We start from the raw sequence: 12,701 nt of genomic DNA, 5'->3' as shown, positions 1-12,701 counted from the left end.
TTGTATACCTAGACTGCAGGGCAGCACGTCACATAGTCCCCCATTCTATTCCTGTGGACAAGATGGAGAGATATGGGTTATTTAAACAGTACAGTTTAGTGAACCTGGTTGAATGTCCATACCCAAAGATTAGCCATTAATGAGCTGATATCATCTAGGAAGGCTGTCTCTGTTGGAATGATCCAGAAAACTTGGCTCCATCCTGTTCAGTTTAGAATTTTTATCATTAAAAAAAAGAATTTTTATCATTAGCTTAAATAAAGGTCTAGGGGACATGCTTATCAACTTGTGAATAATGAAAAATTAGGAAAGATAGTTGACGTTCTGGATGACAAAATCAGACCCCAAGGGCTAGGATATTGGGCCAAATCTAAACACAGGAAATGCATTAGGGATAATAAGTCCAGATGATCATTAATTTTAAGCTTTTGGGGACATTGACTAGACCAACTCCTTCATTTTATAGATGGGGAAAATTATGTTTAGAAAATTCAAGTTTAATCCTGAATGGGAAAAAGACATTTAATAAATTGTCAGACTTTCAGGATTTTGTTTTAAAAATAAACTGAACTTAAGAGAGGATTTGACATACAGGAGCTGAGAGAAACATAAGGTATATACCAAAGACTAATTACAAGGGACTCAATAAGGACAGACTGTTTCCCTTTTATATAAGGAAATGTAAAACATATGTCTAAGATTGTTATTACTAATTGGGTAGTTCATAAGAAAGATTGGGGTAAACCTAAGTATGATATGATTTTTAAAAGAAAAACTGTTTAGGAACAGCTAAAAAGAGTAATTATCTTATACAAATGAAGTGCGAGAAGAAAACCTGACATGAAGGAATTAGATAGGGGAGGAGGGCTGGGTAGTTCTGAAGATCTACTTTCAACAGGAATTGGTTCAAGAGGGAACAATACATATACATGTAGAAGAGTATAAAAGTCTTCTAAATTCTGAAAGAAATAAAACACTAAGGGAATAAGGAGTGGGGAGAGAATATGGGAGGGATCTTCAGAGGGGAGGGGGAAGAAATAGGTTAAAGGTGGGTACAGAAGGGTGTTTAGATTAATGGGAATGGGAGGATAAGGGAGAGATGCTGGGGGGCAGGGAGGGGGTGGTAGGTTAAGTAATAGGAAGGCAAGATATCAGGTAGAAGTACAGTAGAGGAGTTAGGAGGGATAGGAAATAAGAGACACGCACAAACAAAATAAAGATCAGGAGTAGAATTTGTTAGGGAAAAAGGAGCAAGGGTGGTAATCATGATCTTGGACAAAGTTAAGGTTAAAATAGATTTAATCAAAAGAGAGAAAATAGGGAAAGTCCTATGTGTCAGCCATATTGATCAACATTGTTTTGGACTATTTAAAATAACTAGACAGTATAAAGTTGGAATGTTGCTGTGGTGAAGGAAATAAGTTGGTGGACTTGGAAAAATATGGAAAGACTTGGACTTATGAAGGAAGATGTTATCCACCCTCAGAGAAACAGATGACAAATATGATAGTACAATCTTACATAGATGCATATGAATGTATATGTCTATATATGAGTATGATTATAGATATCTAAGTGTATGTATGTATAAATAAGTGTGTGTATGTAAGGGTATATGTATGTGTGTGTTTGTACACACATATAGTGTGTGTGTACGTGCGCACATATGTTTAATTGTAGCCTTCTCGGGGTGGGGGAGTAAAAAGGAAAAAAGAACAAAGTAAAAAGTACACAGCAAAGAAAAAAAGAAAACTTACAAGGAAGCAAAGACAGCTCTCAACACAATGCGTAGTTTTTATAATAGGCTTTCTGGAAAAGCAAATTCATTGCTATATATTTTGAATCCTCTCTTACATTCTGCTGTGCATGTGACAGTGTTTTTTTTCTTTTCTTATTTTGTATATAAGTTTCAATATTTAAGTTTATAACATGTTTCTTTTTCTTTTCTTAAAAACTAAGTTTTAGTGACTTGACCAAGATAATATAGGGAGAACTTGGGTCTGCATTCAGATTGTCTGATTCCTAACCCGTGGCTCACTCTATCACAATGAGGACTTGCACTTAGATTCAAAAAAAACAATTTCATAAATCCAGGAAGGGAAAGGCCTGTATGGACCAATTTGCCTAAAAAGAGCTGTGAGTTTTGGTAGATTTCAAAGTCATATGAGTCAACAGTGTGATATGATAGCCAAAAACATTCACGCTACTTTAGGTTTCATTAAGAAAAATGGAGTAGAGTGCTTGGTCAATGTCACTATGACTCTATCAGTCTCATCATTTAGTCTGGCTCGGAGGCCTTCAAAGGTCTTAGGCCCATTCTTGCCTAACCAAGCCAAGTTGTTTTCTTAAGGCACATGGGTCATATCCAGAGAAAATCCCAATTACTCACAAACTAAGCATCATTTCTGGATTTTATTCAATTTCTTTGTAGGACTGCCTCCTACCTCTTTAGGCAATACTTTTTTTTTAGCTTTCACCTATTTTATTTAGATTTCTGTTTTTCCAAATCCAAATAAAAGCTAAATATAAATTTGAAATATGTAAGGACTAAGTTTTACCCCTAGGGAGTAGGCTTATATAGATTTACTCCAATAAAGTACTTAACCCTTAAGCAAAGTCTTCTTCATTTAAAAAAAAAAAAACCTATACACTAGTCTTCCTTAGGTTCATTGCACAATCTTAACAAAATGATCTGTCAGAACCAACTCTGACACTCCAAAAACACTATTTTACAATTTAAGATCACAACTGTTTTATAATTTAGGCAATATTCTCTCAGAGGCTAGCCTAGCAAAAATTGCCAGGAATAATTCCCTATTGTCAATTCCTTGGGCATAACTCCATGGTCAAAACTCTCAGGCATGATTGACTGTCATATTGTCAAACTGTCTCTTTGGCCTTCATATCAGTGACCTTACTTGTACACTGTCCCAACATTTCTGCCTAATATCTTTCAAATGTCCTCTGTTCCTGATATTAGAAGACCTCCCTGCCTTTCACCTTCGAAAACAAGACAAGACCACTTAACTGCCTCAGTTCCTTAGGGATCCTCAGCTATAATCATGGGAAGCAAACCCTAGGGAGGTAGAGCCTGACAACTGCCCTTACAAGGTGCTGTGGCCCCAGCTACCAATGATCCAGAAAGGAAAGTTCTTGCCACCAAAGTCCCTGGCCCCATCAAATGTTTTAACATCAGAAACCTATATGATTTAATCAGTGGAGATAACATTAAAGAAAAGCATTAACATCTGCTTTGCAGCTGGTCCCTAAGGCCCATTGGACTTTACCATCTGACTTAGGCAGCTAGATGACACAGGATAGAGCACTGAATCTGGAAACAGGAAGACTTGAGTTCAAATCTAGCCTCAGGTCTGTACTAGTTGTATGAGCCTGGACAAGTCACTTAACATCTAGCAACCTCAATTTCCTCATCTGGAGAATGGAGATAGTACCACCTCCCTCGTAGGGTTGTTGTGAAGATAGAATGTAATAATATTTGTAAAGCACTTTGAAAACCTTCAAGTTCTATGTAAATGCTGCCTATCGTCTGACTTACGGCTGAAGCCTTCCATATACGTTTTCTCCCTCATTAGGATGTGAGCAAAGATGGTCTTACTTTCCTATTTGTATGGCACGGTGTTTTGCCAATAATAAGCACTTAATAAATGATTCATTCATTTCTTTTCATATTTTTAGATTTCCTCATGTGTGCCCACATTAATATATAAATATTAATGCAAACAATAAAAGTACAGTACTATAACAGCACTGCTACATTGGATTAATATACGGTGCTTAAACAACACCTTAGCACAGCAACAGGCAATTTCAAATCATGAACACAGAGCTAGTGACTTTCTCATGTTTCAACATATGGCAATTAGTTATACATACAGTAGAGTTCAAATTTTTCAAGTCACACTAACAAGAATCTATTAAGTACCTACTATGTGCCAGAATCTGTGCTAAAAGCTGAGGATAAAGCAAAAGGCAAAGCAAAATAAAAGATTTCAATAAACTGAACAATGCTATAATAATATTTTCATACTAACATGAGCTAAGAATGATGTGAAACTCATTTGGATATGCCATTTCAGCTCCAAAGAAACTAAAGGAAAAGAAAAGGAAAAATTACATTTAAAAAAGGCAATTCCAGGATACAACCAGGAAGAAACAAAATTATATGTGACTCAAAAAAAAAATCTCTTCCCTCTCAAAAGTGAAAAATGCAAACAAAACGTGTTTTCCTGACTGGGAAGACAAACTCTCTGAAAGAAAAATGACCACAGTCAAATATGTCTTAAAGTCAAAGAAATTTCCTGCCACTCATATTGCTGCCTGAGGCAACTACCACTTGCGTTCCAAATGAATGTGTCAGGGCACCAGCTCCTCCACGACTGTGCTGTTCCCAAAGTCCGTCCTTTCTGTCTAAGGCTCTCTCTCTGATGATAGCCTAAAAGTGAGTGTGTCCTTTTTTTCAAAGCTGCAAGGTCCCTCTCCTAAGCTCCACCCTCATGCAGGCGCTGCTGCTTCAGGAAATCATTCCCTCCACCAAAGAGAAGAGTCCTTTGCAAATGTGCCAGGCTTGAGCTCCATCTTATACTCTAAAATCCCATAGCCATTATAAATGAGGGGCTGCCTTTCATAAAAAGTATACAACCCACCAAGGAAACATTCAATGAAACCTTAATGTGCCAAGTCGGAGAATATTCTCTCCAGAGGACCATTGATTACTCCCATTCCTCTTCCTGCTTCCTCATAAATTTCATCACACCCAAGGACGCGATGTGTGATTGACTCCCTCCATTAACTCAGGTTGTATCCATGCCATCCAATGACTGAGACATATCTATCTTTCGCCCTAAGATCCTTCTTTCTTTATTACCCTGTCCCTCCCCGATTTCTCTGCCCTCCTCCCCACAAACTTCAAGGGGTTTTGATTTAGACTTGTAGACTCCTTTTATATGAGTTTAAATTGGCATAAATAAGAGTCTATTGCTTTATACATCGCTGGACTATAAGATTCTTTTGTGATTTCACCTCTAATCCTGTCACTTCTGTTAAGGACAAAGAAAATACCCACCAAGTGGTGATCGAGCCTCTGCTCAAAGAGCTTCAGTGGAGAGTGGAGGGTTATAACTTTCTTAAACATTCAATCCTACTCTTGGATAGGACAGTTAGTTAGTTGTTATTCTTAGTTCTCAAAGAGGACCAAAATGACGTCACTGTGTTGGAGTCGAGGTACAGTCCATCTGACTGTGGCTGATCAGACCAATGTGAGCTTGGAAGGCTCTACTCACAGGTCGAGTACAAATAGTTCACATGAATATTTGGAGTGGAGATGTCTCCAAACTTGCACATCTCATGTTTCTTTTGAGCTACTGCAATTCTGCTTCACTTGTAGAGCGGAGGGATAGGCTAGGTTGTTCGGCAAGGACAGTAGTGAAGAGATGGTGTGTAAGCAGCAGCGAAGAGCAAAGGACTATTCCTATCCCTCTTCCTAGCCCTGGGATTTGGGGTGAGTGGGAGAAATAGTGGCCTCCAATTGACAGAATTGCAAGGGATGTGGGGTCATCAGAAGATCCAGTTTCCCATCAGAACAATAAAGAAAAGGAAAGTAGGCTGAAAAGTTCAAGGATAAAGAAGGATTTGCTGACAATTAGCAGACACCAGGCAGTGGCCCACAAAGTAAATAAACACCCAGGCAGGATTCCTAGGGAGGTATTGGGCTTGGTGGTATAGGGATGAAGGCTGGGGAAAAAGCAGTAGCAATGGGTCACTTTGAATGTAGACCATGAATGGATGACCAGGATTGGGGAGTCAGTACAATTGTTGTGGAACATCTAACAAGTGAAACTTGGTCAATAGAATGAAATAGAATGTAGGAACTAGAGAAATTATCTCTGAGATTCAGTGTGGTTTATTTGGTAGAGAGTGTGGGCAGGGTCAGGAAAACCTGGGTTCAAATCTAACCCCGGGCAGGTAGAGGCTCTCTCAGCCTCAGTTTCCTCATCTGTAAAATGATAGAGTGGAGCTGCTTGAGCTCTAGGGTTCCTTCCATTCCCACATCTATGATTCCAGAAACTATATCTTCTTATCTAGCACTTGTTATGATACTTATGGACTACACTGTGACCCTTAAACAAGTCACCTAAATTTTCTTAGACTCAGTTTCTCATCTGTAAAATGGGGGTGATAATAATAGCTAGCATTCATACAGCACTTTAATGTTTGCAAAGCACTTTACATGTATTTTCTCATTTGATCCTCAAAATAGTCCTCTGAAAGTAGGTATTACTACTATCCTCACTTTACAGATGAGGAAATTAAGACTAAAAAGAATAAGTGACCCATCCAAGGTCACACAGAGAATAAGTGTCTGAGGAAGGATTCAAACTCTTGATTCTAAGTTCAGCACTTTATATACTATACTCTCAAGCTGCCCCATAACACTTACCTCACCTCGTAATGATAGGTGAGATAATATATATTAAGCAAGCAAATCTTAAAGCTCTATAGAAATGAATTGTTATAATAATAATAATAGTGATAAAAACAATGATTTTATTACCATTATTATTAAGAAATATCACCCTTTGGCATGCTGCTATTTGTTCAACCATTATTAGCAGGAATGGATCTTAGGGTCGTGGAATCTTACATTTAGAGGTACAGGGGACTTCAGAGGAACTCGGACTAGTCCAACCCATTTACTCATTTTAAAAAAGGGAAAATGGAGACTCAAGGAAATTAAATGACTTTTCCCGGTCACGAGATGATTTGCAAGTGCTATACAGAAGCTATGGTTTGCAAAATCATAGCTTTAGAGCTTAGAAGTCAACTAGTCCAACTCCCCCATTTTATAGATAAAAAAATTGAGATGTTAAAGGCCTTGCCCAATGTCATGCACATAATAAGTGGCAGGTCTAGGATTCGAACCCAGGACCTCTGATTACGGGGTCCAGTCAATGAGTCAACAATCATTTTTAAGCATCTATGTGTCAGACACTGTCCTAAGCCCAGTGTAGAGAGTTAGTATGATTTCCACAATAGCACAAAACTATTATCATCATCATCATCATCACCATTATCCCTGAAGATACCCATTAGCTTCCAGTAGGTCAAGGCTGTTCCGTGTTTAAAGACCAAGTCCCAGATTCTCCGCAGTTAGGAGATAAACTTGGTCACCATGGAGTGAAATGATGGATAACAGCCCAGCCAGCTAGGTCCTCTTCACTGCTGAGGAATCGCCTCACAATGGCCATCTTTCCCAGGCTGTCAGTAGAAACAGACCTTGCATTCATATTCCACTGGAAAAGAGCCAGAGACACCAGCTTTTGAGCCCCTGTAAAGCAGCAGCTGGAGAGCATTGCTGAATGTCCATTGTGAGCGCACTAATCCAACCACACCTGTTGCTAAGAAGGATTTCTCTCTCCTGTTCCTACTGCTGTCTCAAGGTCCCACTGACAGCCAGCAAACCAAACTCATAGGATTTAGGGCATTTGTATCTAGCCAAGCATTGGGTTCCTCTGGTGATTGTCCTCACAAGTCTCACAACTAGAACAAAGTAACAGATCACAACCAGCAGACTTCACCCTCTTCAGTGAATGTAGCAACCCAGAAATTAATAAAAAATAAAAATGTAGATTAATTTATTGGATCAAAGCACCTCCCAAGGAAGCCAGAGAGCCAGGTCATTCCATGGGAGGTGCCCCAGTCCCACAAACCAAGGATCCCCTTGATCATCCCTGTTACACTAATTAATATTTATGTCATACTTTAAGGTCAGCACACCACTTCAACATATTTTGTTGTTGAATAATTTTTTTCAATTGTGACTGACTCTTTGTGACCCCATTTTATATTTTCTTGGCAGTGATACTAGAATGATTTGCCATTTCTTTCTCCCACTTTAACATACACTATCTCATTTGAGACTCATCAGTACCCTATGAAGCAAGTGCCACAGTTGTTACTATCTTCATTTTACAGCTAAGGGAGCATATTGGGGCTCAGAAGTTAAGTGATTTGCCCACTGTCGCAGTAGAAAGTGGCCAGCTGGGATTCAAACCAAGATTTTCTTGTCTCCTGGTCCAGGATTCTTTTTTGGGATCTTTTTCAGGAGGCGATCAGTGGATTCTTTCAATTTCTATTTTACCCTCTGGTTCTAGAATATCAGGACAGTTCTCCTTGATAACTTCTTGAAAGATGATATCTAGGCTCTTGTTTTGATCATGGATTTCAGGTAGTCCAATAATTTTTAAATTCTCTCTCCTGGATCTATTTTTCAGGTCAGTGGTTTTTCCAATGAGATAGTGCACGTTGTCTTCCATTTTTTAATTCCTTTGGTTCTGTTTGATAATATCTTGATTTCTCATACAGTCACTAGCTTCCACTTGCTCCAATCTAATTTTTAAAGTAGTATTTTCTTCAGTGGTCTTTTGGACCTCATTTTCCATTTGGCTAATTCTGCCTTTCAAGGCGTTCTTCTCCTCATTGGCTTTTTGGAGCTCTTTTGCCATTTGAGTTCGTCTATTTTTTAAGGTGTTATTTTCTTCAGTATTTTTTGGGTCTCCTTTAGCAATCATTGACTTGTTTTTCATGATTTTCTTGCATCACTCTCATTTCTCTTCCCAATTCTTTCCTCTACTTCTCTTACTTGCTTTTCCAAATCTTTTTTGAGCTCTTCCATGGCCTGAGACCAGTTCATGTTTTTCTTGGAGGCTTTTGTTGTAGGCTCTTTGACTTTGTTGACTTCTTCTGGCTGTATGTTTTGGTCTTCTTTGTCACCAAAGAAAGACTCCAAAGTCTGAGTCGGAATCTGGGTGCGTTTTCACTGCCTGGCCATGTTCCCAGCCAACTACTTGACCCTTGAACTTTTTGTAAAGGTATGACTGCTTGTAGAGTAGAGAGTACTTTGTCCCAAGCTTTAGGAGCCTTGTGCTGCTGTTTTCAGAGCTACGTCTACACAGCAAGCTCTGCTACACCAGGGCTCCTCCTCCCCTAAGAACCGCCAACCCAGATCGTGACTCAGATCCAAGCAGGTTCTGCACACCTGCTCTGATCTGCTGCTTAATTACTCCCATGTTGTGGGCCTGGGGCTGGAAGTAACTGCAGCTGGAAGCAGCCCCAGAGCTGCACCACTTCCGTGCCCCTCCTTTCACTCCATTCTAGCTGTTCTACCCACTAGCCTTCTCTTCTCTTTGGCATTTGTGGGTTGAGAAGTCTGGTAACTGCCACAGCTCAATGATTCAGGGCTCATGCAACTCCTTGCTTTCCAGCCGCCATCTTGGCTCTGCCCCCCCTCCTGTCCTCGTCCAGGATTCGTTAGTTGTTGTTGTTATTGTTTAATCGTTTGTTAGTCATTTCCAACTCTTCATGACCCCATATGGGATTTTCTTGGCAAAGATATCAAAGTGGTTCATCATTTTCTTCTCTAGCTCATTTTACCGATGAGGAAACTGAGGCAAAGGCGGCTAAGTGACTTAACCAGGGTCACCCAGCTAGTGTCTGAGGCCAGATTTGAAGTCAGGTCTTCCTGACTCCAAGCCTGGCACTCTATTCTACTCCCCACCCAGATGTCACACCATTATAGACCACACCCTAATGCCTCTTAGCTACCCACTCTCTCAATGGTGTGAATAAATCTAAACTAAAGCTGGGTGTGGGACTAACCAACACCTTCCCCTAACCTACACCTTTCCCACCTGCCTCCAGCTTCAGTTCTGATCTCATGAGAGTTTAGATTTATTTTGCATCCTTGAAACAGGCTCCTGAGGAGATTCCCAGGATCCAATGGTTTCCTTGAGAGCAGGGACTGTCTTTTCCCTTTCTTTAAATCCTCACCTTTTAGCACAATACCTGACACATAGTAGGCACTTAAAATAAATGCTAGCTGACTGACTGTTTAATGTAGACATGCAGCTTTGGATAATACAGGCCCCTAGTTCTTCTTCATCTTCCACAGAAGACTTTTATTTTTTCAGTTTTTATGCTTAATTTTGTCAGTATAAAGGCAACCTAAATTACCTAAGGTACAAGTAATAATCACAATATAATAACACTGATATAATGCTTTAAAGTTTGCAAAAACACTCTACAAATATGATCTTGTGGGATCAACCCAATAAGGTAGGTGCTATTATCATCCCCTTAAATGAGGAAACTAAAGCAGGCAGAGTTTAATTGACTTGCCTAGGGTCACACAGGAACTATTTGAGGAAGATTTGAACTCAGGGTTTCTGCTCTCCTACACTCTGACACCTATACAAGTGATGCTGCATTTTTCCAACTGTAAAAATCCAGGATTTTCATCTTTTCAATTTTCTCCAAACAACTTCCCTACATTGGAAAATACCACATGAACAGAGGCTACTTCTGACCCTTTTGCTTAGTCTTGAAGAACTATGAGCTCCTTTAAGAACTGCTGAACCCAAAGGTTGTCACGCAACATACCCTATGTGTTGGTAATCAAAATGGGCTCCTTAACACTTAGTTCAACAAGTGCCCTTGATGAGTTTGGCCTTTGTTTCCTTTGATTAATTCGGAGTCTTTGATTGAGTCTCACTACGTGCTAAGCCCCAGGCCCAAAACCCTATTAGGGGTAAAACCTTAGTGGGTGTGGACTGGCAACTAAGGTGGGGCCCAAGGTGGGGCTAACTCCAGGGAGGGCCTAGTTTACATGTCTGGGAGAGCAGAGGCTTTTAGACCACATGGATTTAAGTCTGCCTCTTTGTAACGATTCTAGGTCACATGGGTGAGTCGCATGTGTGACTCACCCCTGACGCTGAAAAAGATATAAAAACCAGGGGTTGGCTGTCTGTTCTTGGGAGCTCTTTGCCACAGCAGTGGTGGCACGTGACTCTGGGCCAGCCCTTGTTCTGAGCTCCCGGGCTGAACCTAGATGTTGGTAGCTATGAATTGTATTGGGTCTGTCTGTTGATATTTGTAATTTGTTTGTATTTTGTTCTGAAGTTCAGGGTGCTGGCTTTTCTCCCTGAACTAAGTGAATGCTGTCTGTATGCTGGATTAAAGTAAACTTGTCAACCCCTTTAACCTTGCTTTCCTTAGTTAAGCAGATCAAAAGAACCTGTGCTTTTCCAGCGTGCTGGCAGCTTTCTGGGTGCTGGCTGTGGGTGGATCTTACATCCCCACAGAAGCTGCTAGCTGGATTGTGGAAACAAACAACCACCTTATTGTCATTCAAAAGCTAATTTCAAAATCTGAAGGAGTGTTTTGTCCATCTCTGATGTGACCCTGGGAAATCTGGTTGGACCATCAAAATCTCTTGAACTAACTGGAGTCAGCAGGACAATCAGTCCACTTTCATTTGGTCAAGAAGGCTTTTTAAATATATAGAGGAAGTAAGATGAATTTGAGCATTTAGATCAGAGGATTAATAATCCAAAGAACTCAATTCTTATCTCATCTAACCTAATATAACGGTTTAGCTATAGAGTCCAGTTGATAAAGCACTGAATTTAGAATCAGGAAGATGTGAATACAAATCCAGCCTCATACTCTTAGGTAGGGGTGTGATTCTGGGCAAGTCACTTAACTTCTACCTGCCTCAGTTTCCTCATCTGTGAAATGGGAATAATAATACCTCCTACCTCAGAGGGCTGGGAGGATCAATGAAATAATGCATGCAAAGTTCTTTGCCAACCATAATGCACTATATAAACACTAGTTACTATTGTTAAAATAGGCAACCAGGTGGCTCAGAGAGCTGGACCTGGAGTCAGGAAGATCTAAATTCAAATCCTGCCTCAGATACTTATTGTATGATCCTGGACAAGTCAATCTGTCACCTCAGTTTTACCACCTGTACCCATAGGATTGTTGTTAGTATCCAATGACATAATGCCTGTAAAGCTGTTTACAAACCTTTAAGTGCAATCTAAATGCTATTGTTGAGGTGACTAGAGTGTGTTGCAGTATCCTCTTGAAAGAATTCAGACTCAGACTGTCTCTAAACGAAGCAAGGGCAATGGGTCCTGTTTCTTAAGGGAAATAGGTGTCTCACTGGAGTGGAGCATGAGATTTATATAAAACAGAAAGTGCTGACAAGCATCCTGAATCTGGTCTAAACCACGATTGCCTGGTCATAAGGGCAAAGTGGAGTGGCACATGGGGCTACCAATAATACAGAAAAGCCCACTAAGGGGAAGGGGGGGCAAAGCCACAATGTAAATGATATTATAATGAGCTCAGAGTCACCCTAAAGTGAGCCAAGATGGATAATGCACAGGCACTGCTCAGCAACACTTCTTAAACTGTGGGTCTCATAACTGATGGGGTCACATAACTGAATGTGGGGATCTCAGAAAATTTGGCAAGAGTAAAAGGTTTCTGAACACTCAACAACCAAAAATTAGTTCAAAATCGAACACACGATGAATCCGAGGTATTTCTGGCATCTCTTGCCTATATTGCATCTTGTGACTTTACTGCAGCCTTGGCTCTGAACAGACAACATGCACTTTGCATTGTGCATGCCATCATGCCACGTGATGCCAATGAACGCTGCCATAAACACCTCAGTTCAGATTCAAGACTATTGTATGTTATGAATGGCAGTGTTTTTACTATACATACAAAGTTTTCTGTTCCTATGGAATAAAATATTTAAATTGCAGAAAGTAGATTTAATATTTCCTACCATCATTTCTCAGCATGTAAGTATTGAATTAGTATATCTT

Source organism: Trichosurus vulpecula, chromosome 8 (assembly GCF_011100635.1).
Source record: "Trichosurus vulpecula isolate mTriVul1 chromosome 8, mTriVul1.pri, whole genome shotgun sequence".
Classification (NCBI taxonomy): domain Eukaryota; kingdom Metazoa; phylum Chordata; class Mammalia; order Diprotodontia; family Phalangeridae; genus Trichosurus; species Trichosurus vulpecula.
The sequence above is the reverse complement of the archived record's forward strand: the minus strand, read 5'-3'. Positions refer to the sequence as shown.